The 15305-nt window shown below is 55.9% G+C and overlaps 1 pseudogene; it reads right to left on the bottom strand.

The window, feature by feature from the left end:
• Positions 1–2563: 2563 nt before the first annotated feature.
• On the bottom strand, positions 2564–14646 carry LOC123346308 (annotated as a pseudogene).
• Between the last annotated feature and the right edge of the window lie 659 nt (positions 14647–15305).

Here is a 15305-nt window from a genome sequence, read left to right as displayed (position 1 = left end):
AGTGTCGTGCTCTCTTATTTGTCAGTGTTTGATTTTGCAAAGGGACACATTTCTGTTTAGCCAAAGTGAGCAGAAATGCCTCGTACTTGTGTGAACAGTGCAGATCACCTCAAACGTAGCAGAAGTTAAGTGACTTTTGCATCACAAAAGCGCAGTATAACCACTATGGTTAAGAAAGCCTATCACCTTTATTTTGGCTGCAAAATTGGAGATCAGGACAAGAGGTGGGCCCCACACATATGCTGCAACATTTGCGCAACAAATCTTCACCAGTGGTTGAACAGGAAAAGGAAATCTATGCCTTTTGCAGTGCCAATGATTTGGAGAGAGCCAACAGATCACACCAGCAATTGTTACTTCTGCATGATGCCTCCAGCTGGGAAAGGTGTGTCGAAGAAGGAAAAGTGGACTGTGCATTATCCAAACATTCCATCAGCTATACGCCCAGTACCCCACGGAGAAGGACTGCCGGTTCCTGATGCACCAGAATCATTCTCACTTGAGTCAGACGAGGAAGAGGAACAGGATGAAACTTCTGGTCCTGAACCATCAATGTCACAGGACCCACATTTTCTCCCATCCTCCTCCTCTGAACCACACCTCATAACACAAGGTGAACTGAATGACCTTGTCAGGGATTTGGAACTACCCAAGAGTAAGGCAGAGCTGTTGGGCTCCAGACTACAGCAGTGGAATCTCCTGGCAGGTGATGTTAGGGTTTCCATGTTCCGTGACCGTCAAAAGGATCTTGTCCCATTCTTCTTCATGGAAGGAGATCTTGTAGCCTGCAACAACATCGATGGTGTGATGGCAGCCCTCAACATCGTTCACGATCCAGATGAGTGGAGACTGTTCATTGATTCATCGAAGACGAGTCTTAAAGCTGTTTTACTGCATAATGGCAATGTTTTGCCATCAATTCCAGTTGGTCATGCAGTCCATATGAAGGAAACCTATGACAACATGAAACAACTTTTGAGGTGCATGAACTATGACCAACATCAGTGGCAGCTTTGTGGCGATTTGAAGGTTGTTGCTCTCTTGCTTGGTCTGCAGACTGGATACACAAAGTACTGCTGTTTTCTCTGCGAATGGGATAGTCGTGCAAGAGATTCCCACTACATCAAGAAAGATTGGCCACTCTGACAGTCATTGGAGCCTGGGAGGAAAAGTGTTCAGCATCCACCACTTGTTGAATCAAGGAAGATTTTGTTACCACCCTTACACATCAAGCTGGGTCTGATGAAGAACTTTGTCAAGGCCATTGACAAAACACAAGCAGCTTTCAAGTAAACCTTGGAAATTTTCCACGGAGGAAGTGAAGCTAAGATAAAGGAAGGTGTCTTTGTTAGTCCTCAGATTCGTGAACTTCTTTGAGATGATGCATTTGACCATGCACTGCGTGGCAAGGAAAAGACGGCATGGAAAGCCTTCCAGTTAGTGGCAATAAATTTTCTCAGAAACAACAAGGCAGACAACTACAGGTTGTTGGTGGAAAACCTCCTCGAGGCATACAAAAGCCTTGGTTGCAACATGTCACTAAAGATACATTTTTTGCACTCTCATCTAGATTTTTTTCCACCGAACTGCGGAGCAGTGAGCGACGAGTGATTTCACCAGGACATTGCAACAATGGAGGAACGCTATCAGGGCAAATGGAGCCCATCAATACTTGCAGACTATTGCTGGACAGTGACAAGAGATGCTCCATTTAATGAATACAAGAGACAAGCCAAGAAGCGCCGAGTAGACACTGAATAGGACTACACCATGTACATAATAGTTTTTTGGCTTTTGTTTCATAATAAATTTTAGTTAAAAATCAGCAAAAGGGTTATCTAAAGTGTTACATAAACAGGACAGGTGAAATATTATCATGCAAAGCAACCATAAACACATGAAAAGACCTAGGTTTACAATTTATGATTAAAACTCTACTATCTACACAATATACATAGACATAAACTGTAAAAACTTAAATATCTTAGAAACAGTAGCCAATCAGTTGTTTTAATTGTCATATTTGAATTCAGCACATCAAAATACAAAATAAATAGCACATTTTATCTCTGAAGCAGACGACTTCTCAAAAATTGTAGACCAGTGTAATTTGTGCTCAGGTAAGGGAGAAAATCCCTGGAAATATTTATTTTTAGAAGGGGTTCGCGAGATTTGATAATTTTCATGAAAAGGGTTCACGGGTTGTTAAAGTTTGGGAACCACTGCCTGTAGCAGGGCTGTTACCCCGCTCCGGTGGAAAAAGCTACACTGACTGGGGAAGCAGCCACAGCTGGGGCCAGGCCCCATCAGGCCACAGCTTGCCCTATACAAGGGCTGTGAGCCAGGAGCTAAGTCAGTCTCACTCTAGTACTGGAGTGAGCAGAGCAGAGGCGACAGGAGCTGGGGAGTGCCAGCCTGAGGCCTTGTTAAAGGCTGAAGAGAGGTACTGGGGCCGCAGAGGTGCAGCCTGGGAATAGGCAGAGGCAGCTGGACCTACCCCCTTGCCAATGATGATTGGCCATTACAGACTGCGTCTGCCCCAGTGACGGGGGGGCTAGATGATGACTGGCAGTAGCCACTGAGGCAAGGTGGGTCAAAGGGTTGGGGGTTCCCCTGGGAGGGGAGATCAGAGTGTGGGGATACTGCTGGGGGCAGAACACCAAGGTAAAGGGCACCGGGGTCTGGGCTGGAGACTCGAGACCTGATGGAGGTGGGATAGAGATCCAGTTACCCTGAAACTGCACCAGTCTCCCCGAGAGAAGGGTCACAAACGGCAGCATTAGGGTAATTGATGACTAGGACTGGATAAAATCCTGGAGACAGACTAAGAAACAGGGAACCAGGCTGCAGCATGGAGGGGACCAGAACAAGGCTTTGTCACAGCTGGTCTCTAATTCCCCTTGAGTTCATGAATCCCCTCCCACTGCTCCCTCCTCTCCCTTCGCAGGGGTATCAGGTTTACTGCAGATCCATTTTCTTGGTGTGCTGCAGCTTGATGTGACAACAGTGAAATCTTCATCCAGCAGCGCACAGTCTGCGCCTCCATGTATTTCAAACCTGAAACCCAGAAGCAATCGGAGCTAGAGTCAGTGTGTGCCAGGCACAGACCAGGGGAGACACCCCAAGTCAGGGAGGGGAGCTGCGCACTCAGCCCCTCAGGATCCCCCTCCCTGCACCAGCCCCAGCCCCCACTTGGGCAGGAAGGGAAGTTAAAGCAGCTAGTGGGGCATTTCCAGAGCCTCTGATCCATGGGGAGGGGACAAAACTCACCAATGGTCAAACTCGGTCCCGTCGGTCCATTTCCAGACCTGGCCCACATCCTTCCGGAGGCCGATCCAGTGGTCCAGTTTGCCTTCGTATGGCAGCAGGGAACCCTTAGAAACCCAATAAAAGCATCAGCTGTGTTAGGCCCTGACTCTGCTGCTCCCCCACCTTGGGCAGCAGGGGATTTCTAGAGGCCTCTTCCATGGTTACTGGGTGAAGGGATCAGATAAGTATTAACCCTTCACCCTCCCCCATCCTCGTTTTTGGGGCCGTGGCACCTACTGGGTGTAGCAGGAACTGAGCTGCAAGGTCACTGTCTGCCCAGCAGCCCCTTCTCAGAGCACAGCAGGGCCAGGAGGGAGAGGGAGCTGCAGGGGGAGGGCAGACAGACCCCTGCTACCAGGGCAGGGAAGCTGAGGGGAAGAGGCCTAAAGCAGACCTCACCTGCAGCTGGATTCCCCCCGCCCCACCCATGAGGGAACCCTGGGGCTGGGCTGAGCTGGGGGGCAGGTTCTCACCTGCTCCAGCCCCAGGCAGCCCATTGGTCTGGAGCTGACTGAGCCGCACTGGCTCAGCGGCCCAGCCGCACCGTCGAGGGGCTGGAGCCCCAGGTCCAGCCAGGATTCAGCTGCCAGAACCGCACTGACTCTGGCTGCCCAGCCTGGGAGGCACCCGGGCTCCTCTCTGCCCTACAGGGGCTGAGCCCAGCCTGACTCCAGCCCTGTCTGTGGTGCCAGCGATCGCTGGGCTTGGCACAAAGCATCTAACCGGCTTCTCACCAGGTCCTACGGACTCTCAATCCTGGCCAGGGAGGCAGCGTGTGACGAGCAGAAGCTCTGGCTGTAGGTCCAGTTCCCTTCGCCCTTAGAAAAATAGTAACATTTCCCTTGGATCCAGATCCAGCCGTCCGGGCACCAGGGGGCAGCAGGGGGCCATGGAGGAGGCTGCTTAGATGTTACCCCTAGAACAAACAACACACAAGGGGAGAGGAGCGTCTCTTCTCTCATCTCTGTGGAGAACAAGCAGGGACAGAAACAAGAACTGCCCGATGGGCTCAGACCGATGGGAGAGATGGGCCAGTCTGAGAGTGGCCAGCAGCAGCTGCACCAGAGGCCACGGCCCAGCAACCCAACAAGCAGCGTGGCTGGAGTTTGTTATAACACACACACTGCGGCAGCGCCAGAGGCCAACCAGGCCACAGCCCCCATCGGGCTGGGGATGTACAGAGTGTGCAGCCAAGGGAGTGGGGAAGGTGAGAGCAAGGGAGGAGTGTGTCTGGCAGGGGCGCTGGAACGGGGTTGGTAAGGGGGGGGCCATGCCCCTCCCCCATGTTTTAACGTGGGAGGGCCAGGCCTGCCCACTTGTTAACCTGGGCGTAGAGCCTCAGGCAGGCACGGTGGTGGCGGCGGCAGGGGCTGCACTTCATGGCTGGAGATCTGAGACGGGGATTAGCTCCCCCACCATGAAGCGCAGCCCCTGCTAGCAGCACCAGCCTCTTCCTGGCAGGGGGCTGAGCTGGGCCTTAGCTCCCCTCCCCCCACCATGGGGCCCCACTCCCTGCTCCTCTTCCCTTCCCAGGCCCTGCCACCTGGCCAGGCCAGAAGCCAGAGCCGGGGTGTGGTAAGAGCCACCAAGGGAACCTGGGCTGCTGTGGGGAGCCCCAGACACTCCACCGGCCCTGGGGGGAAAGGAGTGGGGGAGGGGCCACAGTTCCTGCACCGGTGCTCTGCCTCCCCCCGCCCCCGCAGCAGGTCCCACGCTCCTGCTGCCCAGCACATGGATTCTCGTACAGGGCTAACGGCAGTGTCATGTGCTCACACCTTCCACAGCCACATCTACAGAGCTGGGCAGCTCAGTCCAGGAGGCAGCGCAGGGTGAACACCGAGCGGGTCATTTCTGTGACTGATCCCATGGGAGCAGGTACAATAGGCAGAGGCACAATTTTAGAGATTCAGAGCCCCCAAAACACCAGCAGGCGGCAGCAGAGAAGCTGCCAGACCTGCTGGGCCCCAGACAAGGACACCTTGAAGGTGAGGGGCCCTCAGATCCAACAGCCTCTCTGAGCGGGTTTCCCTCCTCACCCATCTTACGTATCAAAGGGTCAGATCCCCTGAACGCAGCCTGCAACGTGTGACTACACTGAGAGGAATGTGGGGGCAGTGAGAGCATCTTCTAATAATCCCAGCAAGCAGCACCCAGACCCCTCGCCTAGCTGCTAAACCCTCCAGAACCCCACTGATAACCCCACAGCCCCACACCTTGCTGAACATTAGAGTGAATGGAAATAGCCTGTAATTACACATCCCGTGCGCACCAACTGGCCGAGTTTAACGTCTTGGGGAGCCTTCCCTTTGGAGATCCCTGACCCCAGGGGTTAAATTCTCAGCAACACCACTGCAGTGATGGGGGCTCCCCCCAACAGCTGAATAAAGCTCACACCAGCAATGCTGTAGCCCCTGCCAGCCCTGCTGTGGGGACAACCAGGGGGAGGGAGGCAGGAAGGCCAGACCTGTAACCTCAAAGCCCTGAGCTGCAGACAAGTTACCCTGCTCAGTGAAGATCGGACACTGGATCCGTGTCAGTCCATCCATCCAAACGGATGTGAAGAGAGTCCCTGAGTGTAAAAGGGAGCAACAGAGGGGCTGGAATCGGGAAAAGAGCGACTGTCTTGTGTTCGCTGCCCTGGATGACTGGGGCTCAGGAGATCTGGATTCAGTTCCAAGCTGTGCCAGACTCCCTGCCTGTCCCTGAGGCCGGATCCACAAAGGGACGGAGGCGTTTGAGGTTCAGTATCGCAACACCGAACTTTTACTAGCCTAGGAAAACCCTGGAAAAACAACGGGACCCACAGGGCCTGAGCTGGGTGCCCGGGTGCCCCACGCAGCGAATTTGGGGGGGGGGGGAGCGGCAGGGCCGCCCAGAGGGGGGGGCAAAAGGGGCAATTTGCCCCAGGCCCCAAGCCCCACAGGGGCCCCCACGAGAGTTTTTCAGGGCCCCTGGAGCGGGGTCCGTCACTCGCTCCGGGGGGCCCAGAAAACTCTTGCGGGGCCGGGCGCAGGAGCTTCTTCCTCTCCTGGTCTTCGCCGGCGGGGGGAGGGTCCTTCCGCTCTGGGGCAGAAGGACCCCCCGCTGGCGAATTACCGCCGAAGACAGAGCGGGACCCGCCGCCGAAGCGCAGCCCGGTCTTCGGCGGTAATTCGGCGGCGGGGGGCCCTTCCGTTCCGGGACCCGCCGCCGAAGTGTCCCAAAGACCCGCGGCGGGGGCCCCCCGCCGCCGAATTACCACTGAAGACCGGGCTGCGCTTCGGCGGCAGGTCCCGCTTCGGCGATAATTCGGCGGCGGGGGGCCCCCACCGCGGGTCTTCAGGGCACTTCGGCAGCGGGTCCCGGAACAGAAGGGCCCCCCGCCGCCGAAGACCCCAGGCCCCCGGAATCCTCTGGGCGGCCCTGGGGAGCGGTGCCTAAGAACGGGCTCCACAACAGCCAGTGCACTAGACAGGGGCTGCCCAAGCCAGCCAATAGGAGACAGTGACAAGGCCTGTGCCCTCCGCCCCGCCCCCCTCAGAGCTCAGCCCCTCAGCCCTGGCTGCAGGGAGGGGCCCAGCCCTGCTAACAACCTGCAGCGGGGACCCCCCACCCTGGAGTCAGGTACCTAAGTCACTTCTTGGGAGAGCGAGTGCAGCAAGTGCCCAAATCCACTGAAACTGGCTGGGTGGGGGGGAGGGGGGGAGGAAGAGAAGACGACCTCCCTGATCACCTTTAACCCACTGGCAGGGCTCTCACCCCGACGACGTGAGACCCTGCTTCAGTCCCCTCTCCCTGGTGAGCAGGGATTGGAGAACAGGGGGTCCCACGGCTCAGGTGGGCGCCCTACTGACTAGATCAGAGGGATTCTAACTCTCTGGCCCAATTAATATTTAATTATTCAATCAAAGCAGAACAACTTCAGCAGGAAATATTGAGACACCCCATCCCCCATCAGACTGTCCCACAGCTCAGTGGCTGGGCACTCACCTGAGAGGTGGGAGACCCCTGGTCAGATCCTGTCTCCCCTCAGACAGAGGGGACTGGAACTGGGGTCTCACATCCCAGGGAAGGGCCCTACCACTGGAGCAGGGTTAAGGGTGGTGGGTTTTCTTGTCCCCCACCTGTTTCACAGAGGCCGGCAGCCTAAGCACACCTGCCAGATCCCACCCCACGGGCTCGACAGGCCTCTGGGTGCCAAGAGCCAAGCAGCAGCACACGCCCAGAGGCAGAACATGAAGCGCTGAGGGAACTTCTACAGCAAATGTCGTCCCGATTCCCCCGGTGACCTCAGGCGCCCCCAGGGTTCAGTGGCATCCAGGCAGGGGGTTAGTAGATCACAGGGTGCCTGAAACTGGGACTTCGGCTCTTTAGTGCCCTTTGTGGAACGAGGCCACGGTGCCTTGGCTCCCCGGCCACAAAACAAGGACAAGGACACATCCCTGCCCCACAGGGGTGTGCGAAGAAATCCATTAGTGTCCCTGATGTTCTCAGGACTGACAGCGATGAGGGGTAGGGGAACCATGAAAGAGCCTAGAGAGGCTCCTGTCTGACCTGACTGCTAAAGCGGAGAGGCCGGGGAGAGATGAGGTGGAGCTGTGAGCCACGAAGGAAGAAAGCTCCACACCCAGAGACTGAATCATCGGGGGTTGGGAACTTACCTATCAAAGCTGCTACTAGAGCGACGATGACGACCATTGTAACCACGATTATGGCTCTGAGGGCAGCTGGACGATCCCATACTGCAGGTTTCCTGGAGCTGGAATTAGCTGGATGATCTGGAAGATAAAAACCTGTTAATGCTCCTGGGGTGACTCAGACCAGAATTATTTGCCATCAGGCTCTGATCGGACACACACCAGATATTTATTTTGACGTCTTAAATGGTTCTGTCCCAGCTCTGGACACAAACATTAACTCCAACTCCCATCCAGACTGCGAAGGAGAACATCACTCCCCAAATCACCACTGTGATTAATTCGCCCAATTAATCCCCAGAAAGGACCCTGCAGAATTCAGAGGGATTCAGAGGAGGGTGGAGGATGATCAAGGGCCTAGAAAATCCATGACAAGAGTTTGAAAAGCCTGGGATTGTTCGCCATGGAGAGGAGATGAATGAGAGGGGACAGGATAAACTGTCTGTGCAATAACAGATGGGACAGAAGGCAGCTCGGAGCTTTTGTTGATAAAGGTGTGGGTCCAAGGCCGGTGCAACCAGGGACGGCTCTAGGAATTTGGCTGCCCCAAGCACGGTGGCATGCCGCAGGGGGCGCGCTGCCAGTCGCCGGTCCCGCGGCTCCGGGGGACCTCTTGCAGACGTGCCTGCAGAAGGTCCGCTTGCCGCCCTCCCGGTAAAATGCCATCCCAAGCGCTCGCTTGGCGCGCTGGGGTCTGGAGCCGGCCCTGGGTGCAACCACTAGGCAAACTAGGCGGTCGCCTAGGGCGCCAAGATTTGGGGGTGTCCGGGATTTTTCCTCCCCTTCCTTCCCCTCACACAGAGTGCGGCACGGCTGATTGGGTGCCTGGGCCTGATTTAGCTGCTCCCATTGGCCTCCAGCAGGCAGAGTCCCTCCAATGCTCCCCCCGCCTCAGCATCTTGTCGCCAGCACTTCGCTCCATGTGGAGCCAGCGTCTGACTGGCCTGGGCCTGGTAAGGGGAGTTCCGGGGGAGGGGCTGTCAGGGGGTGAGATAGGAGTTCTGGGGGGGCCCTCAGGGGGCTGGGGTGGGGAGAGGGACCGGAGCAGGAAAAGGTTGGATGGGTCAGGAGTTCTAGGGGTCCGGTCAGGGGGCGGAGAGCGGCTGGCTGGGGCGTGGGAGTCCCGGGGGGGGGTGTCTGTCTAGGGGTGAGGGTGTGGATAAGGGTCGGGGCAGCCAGGGGACAGGTAGGAGGTGGGGTTCTAGGGGGGCAGTTAGGGTGGGGGGGTCTCAGGAGGGGGCAGTCAGGGACAAGGAGCAGGGGGGGAGGGGGGTTGGGGGTTCTGAGGGAGGCAGGAAGGAGGAGGGAGAGCATGGGGGCTGGACTCAGGTGGGGCTCTACCCCCCCACCCCCCCACACACACACGGTCTTTTTTGACTGCTGAAATATGGTAACCCTAAAAAAGCGGTGCCCTGGCTTGGCAGTGAGGAGCCGCCTTCCGGAGGCACCGGAGAGCCAGAGCGTCGGCTAGCCGCACCGCCACTTCTGCAGGCCTGCTGCCCCCCTGCACCGCGCCGGCTCCAACATGGCTGAGGCTCGCTGCTGACGCTCTGGTGCCTCCGGAAGGCGGCTCCTCCCTGCCGAGCTGCTGCAGCAGCCCCCCAAGCCTGGCAAACCCAGTGAATGGACTCGGGGCGGGGGCTGTCGGGGTGGGGTGGGCTGGGCTCACGGGGGGGCTGTGCACCCTCCAGGGGAGTTCAGGGGTGGGGAGGGGGGAACCTGGTCTGGGGAGCAGCCCCTGGGCATGGCTGGCCCCTGGGGTTATTGGGATTTGCCTCTCAATGAACCGCGGGGGAGGAGGCGGGGGCGCAAGGTGGAAGTTTTGCCTAGGGCACAAAATATCCTTGCACCAGCCCTGTGTGGGCCATCCCTGCACGCCCCCTTGTGGTCTGGTGTGGCACTGTGGGTGCACCCCTCCTTAATGTCCCTTGATTGGCAGCAGTACGTTTGCTCTTACAGCCCAAGGCCAGGAGCTGCCAACACTAATTAACAAAACAGCTCGTCCCCTTTTAATAAGGCTTCAGGACAGGAGCAATTTCAACAAACAGTTCATATGGTCCTCACCTCAGGACCCTGGGTCAGGGATCCCAAAGTTAACATCCATCAAACCAAGTCTCAGGCTGATTAGGTTGGTCTCCTACAGCCTGCGAGAAACTACCACCACTTGCTGCAGCCTGCCTGGCTTCTACTCCCCTCTCTCCTTCAGCTCCCTCTTCCTCTTCAGATAGCCCAGGCCTATGGTGGGGCAGGGCCGCCTTGATTACACCTGTGCCAGATGTGGCCTCCTGCCTGTCCCTTAAAGGGGTAGTTATCACTTTCCCATTGTTCTCCCTGTCTCAGAACATAAGAACAAGGGGATATTCAATGAGATTAAAAAGGTGGAAAAGGAACTATTTTTTCCAGCCTATGTATGATTAGACTGTGGAACTCACTGCCACAGGAAATTGATAAAAAGAATTTAGGAAAGTTAAAAAAGGGATTGAGCATTTATATGGTTAACATGAATATCCAGAGTTGTCATAATTAACCACCAAAGGTTGGTGGGAACTTTGGAAGAGCCTCCTCCATCCCAGGGAGTGTAAATCCAGGGAACCCCTGCTGGAGTTCAATCTTAGCAAACCCTCTTCCCTAGCGCCCAGAGACACATCTGAGGGCATGATACATTCACTGGCAAAACACAAATGAATGTGCTGTGGCCACAGGCAGCTACACCTGCTCCTGGCCATGCTCGGAGGCAGGGCTCTGCATGGGTTATGAGTGCAAACACCTCAGCTCACACACTGGAAGGACAAACAAACAGAAGGAAAGAGCAGTGACAGGAGCGACCCAGAGAGACGTGAGCCAAACATTTTCAAGGGGGTAGAACACGTACAGTCCTAAAAACCATACGTGCAACTGCCACACAAGAGAGCATGTGCTGCACGAGCCGAGTCCATTGGAGCAATACAGCCTCTGCTGCAGGAGGCGGGGGTAAGGGTGGGGAGGAGGAAAGAGCTACACCCGCCCCCGAAAGGCATCTCCTCTGTTCAGCCTGTTCCTAGGCAGGGAAGCTCCAGTTACCTCGTTCTCCAGAACCCTTCAAGTCTATGGAGCTGTTAAGAAGCTGTCCAGGAGGATCTGCTTCTGCTCCCTTCCGCATTTCTCCTCTCAGGGAGGCAGCGGTGGGTGCTGGACTCTGATCAGCTTGGAGCCAGCTGCAAGAAATGGCTCTAGCAGCCATGGCAGAGTCAGTTCCAGTCAGTGCAGTGTCCCTGGCTTTGGCTTCTCTCCCAGGTGATCTAGAATGTGAAATGTCAGAGTCAGGACAGCATAAGGGTCAGTGGGTTTGTTTGTGGTGTCCCATCCCCCATTCATCAGAACAAAAGCCCAGAGTAACAAAAGCCCAGAATAGTGCAGTAACCAACCCCCTCCTGTGTCATCAGGGCCCTCACTGAAGTTTTCCGCATTTCCTCTCAGCCCTCAGTTGGGAGTTGGGCAGGAGAGGGGCCCACGGACGCTAGGTGTGGGGTGCAGGCAGGGATGTGCACACGCCGTGTGTCTGGAGTGACGGGCACACAATGCGGGGCTGTGCATGGTCCCTCCCCCTGCACTGGCAACTCTGGGAAGTTGGAGGGGGGGTGAGTTTGAGATGCAGCTTTGGGAGGGGCACAGACACAGCACCTTGGAAGGGCTCTAAGGGACACAGTCCCCCCCACCCCACGTTGTGCGCTGGTGTCCGGGCCCGTGTCCCTCCTCAGGCCGCTCCGCTCCCGCACCAAGGGCCGCTCTTGCTCCGAAGTTCCGCCGCTCTGCGCGGAGCCGGATTCCGCTTTTCTCTGCCTCCCCGCCCCTCGCACCGCCGCCAGGATGCGGCCACTGCCCCCCTTCAGCCTCCAGCTGGGCCCTGCTCCCCCAAACCCCAGGGAAACCAGCTCCTGCGGCCCCAGCCCTGCTCTCTCCAGCCGGCTCCACCGCATCCCCCCAATGCGGCTCCCGGGAATAGGCGGCAGCCGGAGCCCAAGGCTCAGCAGGGGGAGGGGGGAGGGGGGGTACCTGGGGGTAACCGCGTCCCTGGAGCTGATTCAGTGCATCCCTGACCCAGCTCGGAGACACGCGCTGCCCGGCCCGGCGCTCACCTGAGACCCGAGTGGGCAGGCCCGGAGCCCTGCGCAGCGCCCAAAAAAGTGACCCGTCCCAAAGCGAGGCAGGACCCTCCCACCCCCTTTCTGATTGGCTCCAAGTCAGAGCGGAGCCAATCGGCGCCCACCCCAGGACGGACGGTCCCGCCATCGCTCCCTGACCCGGGGACAAGCCGGGGCCCGCACTGCGGGGTGCAGAACCTGCCTTCCCGCCCCCCGTCCGCTCTCTGTGCAGGCTGGGGAAAAGGAGGAAGGTTGGAAAATGATCCCAGCTACACAGAGCTAATGACTGGGGGTAAATGGGCTGTTACCGCTCAGGAAAGATCTTGGCGTCACTGAGCGGATGTTTTCAAAGAACTACAATGCGCAGCGGCCGTCAAACCAGCTCACAGCCTGTTAGGAAAGGGAGAGAGATTTTCTGTCTTCTTATCACAATGCCACTAGATAAATCCAGGGCTCCCCCACACCTTCCACACTGCATGCAACTCTGGCAGCCCCATCTGAAAAGTGATATTTTAGAACTGGAAATGGTACAGAGAAGGGTGACAAAAATGACTGGGCTGTGGAACAGCTTCCATATGAGGAGAGATTAAAAAGACTGGGATTGTTCAGCTTGGGAAAAAAAACAAAAACAAAAAGAAGAGACAACTTAGGGGGGATAGGATAGGGGTCTATAAAATCCTGAATGTTAGAGAAAACCTATTATTTACCCCTTTGCATAATACTAGAACCAGAGGTCATGCAATGACGTTACAGGCAGCAGGTTAAAAACAAATCTAAGGAACTACTTCACACAACGCATAGTCAACCTGTGGAACTCATTGCCTGGGGATATTGTGAAGGCCAAGACTATAACTGGGTTCAAAAAAGAATTGGACGCATCCTCCATGAATGTATCTATCAATGGATATCAGCCAAGATGGTCAGGGGCACAGCCCCATGCTGAGTGTCCCTAAGCCTCTGACTGCCGGATGCTGGGACTGGACAGGTCATTCAATAATTGCCCTGTTCTGTTCATTCCCTCTGAAGCATCTAGCAACAGCCACAGTCTGAAGACAGGATACAGGGCTGTGCGGACCATTGGTCTGACCCAGTTTGGCCATTCTTACGTTCATCAGCAAACTCAGCACAAGGAGCACGGAGTCTCCCTGTACCAGGCTGCTACATTTCAACTAAAGCCAAAGAAACTAAAGGTGTCATTTCACCAGCAGAGACTGAGGAAGGTCCAGGTGCAGCAGTGCCCAGCCACAGATTCCCCAACAAGCAGAGGGGAAGCCCCATAACAATGACGACACTCAACACTGACACCCCCCCAATAACAGAACAAAAAAACTCTGAAACAAGCCAGCCAACCAGTTCAAAAAAAGCCAAAACATACCCCACGTAGAGTTTTACCTCAAAAGGGAAGAGTGCAGGAGACTCCATGAAGCCCACTAAGGGTCTAACTATTGATTTTACATGGGAGGTGCACAGACACCACAGTGAAGAGTGTCAATACAGAACAGTAAAGTGAGACAGACAGTTCTTCTGGGGAGGGAAACACAGAAAAAGGAAAACACTGATTCCCAAGGAGGATGCTCAGATACTGCGGAGGATGGGCAGCTCAGACAGGTGCTAGTCACACCACTTAGCCAGCACACAGATCCCACGGGGACGGTGGGTACAATAACCTGAACAACCACATATGAAATCACAATTTGATGCCATCACCTTGCAAAGCACCATAAAACTGTGCATCAAAATAATCCACACAGCCACCAGTTCTCAGTGAATGGGTTCTGGAAGAGGCCCTTACCTGGCCTGGCATCCGGTGAGCCTGTTCCTCAGTTGAACTCTGGCCATGCCTCAGTTTCCCCTCAGCAGTTGGGTAATAAATTCAGTGTAGCTCCCCACAGTCACCATGGCAACAAGTGTCCTCCCTCTTCTGGGAGGAGTGAGAATCCAAACAAATTAACACAAGCCCTTCGCCCTTCCTGGGCCACAGTCCTCTTCTCAGCATCTCCCCTTGGTTGCAGGGTTCACAAAAGTCCATAATTCCCACTCCAGGGTCTGTGCACCACTTTCTTCCCATGATGCAGGGGAATGAAGAGGGAGCTACAGAGTAAACTGGTTTGTAACCTTCACCAGAGCAGCTGGGCCTGAATCCCTGTGGGTCCATCACAGGAGTGGGTGACTAAATTTGTTAGTCTCTAAGGTGCCACAAGTACTCCTATTCTCCTTACAGTGTGTATGGTAACACCCACTGTTTCATGTTCTCTGTATATATCTCTTCCTACTGTATTTTCCACTCCATGCATCCGATGAAGTGGGCTGTAGCCCATGAAAGCTTATCTCAAATAAATGTGTTAGTCTCTAAGGTGCCACAAGTTCTCCTGTTCTTTAAACACAAGAGGGGATGAGAACTGTAGAGATCAGAACTGAGGAGCCCTGTCATTTCCCACCCAGCTCAGCAGGGACTGGGGGAGGGGTCTCGCCTTCACTCCTGCCAGGCCACAGCGACAGGGCAGGGCTAGCAAAGAACCAAGGCACCACCTACTGCAGTGGCTCTTACACTTTTGTACTGGTGACTCCCCTTCACACAGCAAACCTCAGAGCATGAGCCCCCTGATCAATTCAAAACACTTTTATCTATTTAACCCCATTCTAAATGCTGGAGGCAAAGCAGGCTTTGCGGTGGGGGCTGACAGCTCATGACCCCCCCCCATGTAATAACCTCACAACCCCTTGAGGGGTACCGACCAGGGCCAGCTCCAGACCCCAGCCCATCAAGCGCGCGCTTGGGGGGGCGTCCCGCTGGAGGGCGGCAGGCGGCTCCGGTGGACCTCCCGCAGGCACGTCTGCAGGAGGTCCACTGGAGCCGGGACCGGGGACACCAGACCGCCCCCCCGCAGCGCGCCTCCCTGCTTGGGGCACTTCCTAGAGCCGCCCCTGGTCCCAACCCACAGTTTGAGAGCCCCTGACCTATTGGCTTGGCGTGGGAAATCAACACAAGCCACACTGTGCATGCTCCGTTTCTACATAGCTCGCTGTGCCACCCATCACCCCAAAAGATCAAACCTGCCCCCCACATTCGCCTCCTGAAAACAACCCCACCCAGCCTGGTTACAGCCCCCACAAAATATCCACCTGTCCCAGCCTGGCCCCCTAATTTCCCCAAACAAATACATTCCCGCCCCGCCCGGAGAACTGAGCGCCTGGAGCG

The sequence above is a fragment of the Mauremys mutica genome, chromosome 12, assembly GCF_020497125.1.
Source record: "Mauremys mutica isolate MM-2020 ecotype Southern chromosome 12, ASM2049712v1, whole genome shotgun sequence".
NCBI lineage: Eukaryota > Metazoa > Chordata > Testudines > Geoemydidae > Mauremys > Mauremys mutica.
Note: the sequence above shows the minus strand (reverse complement) of the source record. Positions and strands in the feature narration are given on the sequence as shown.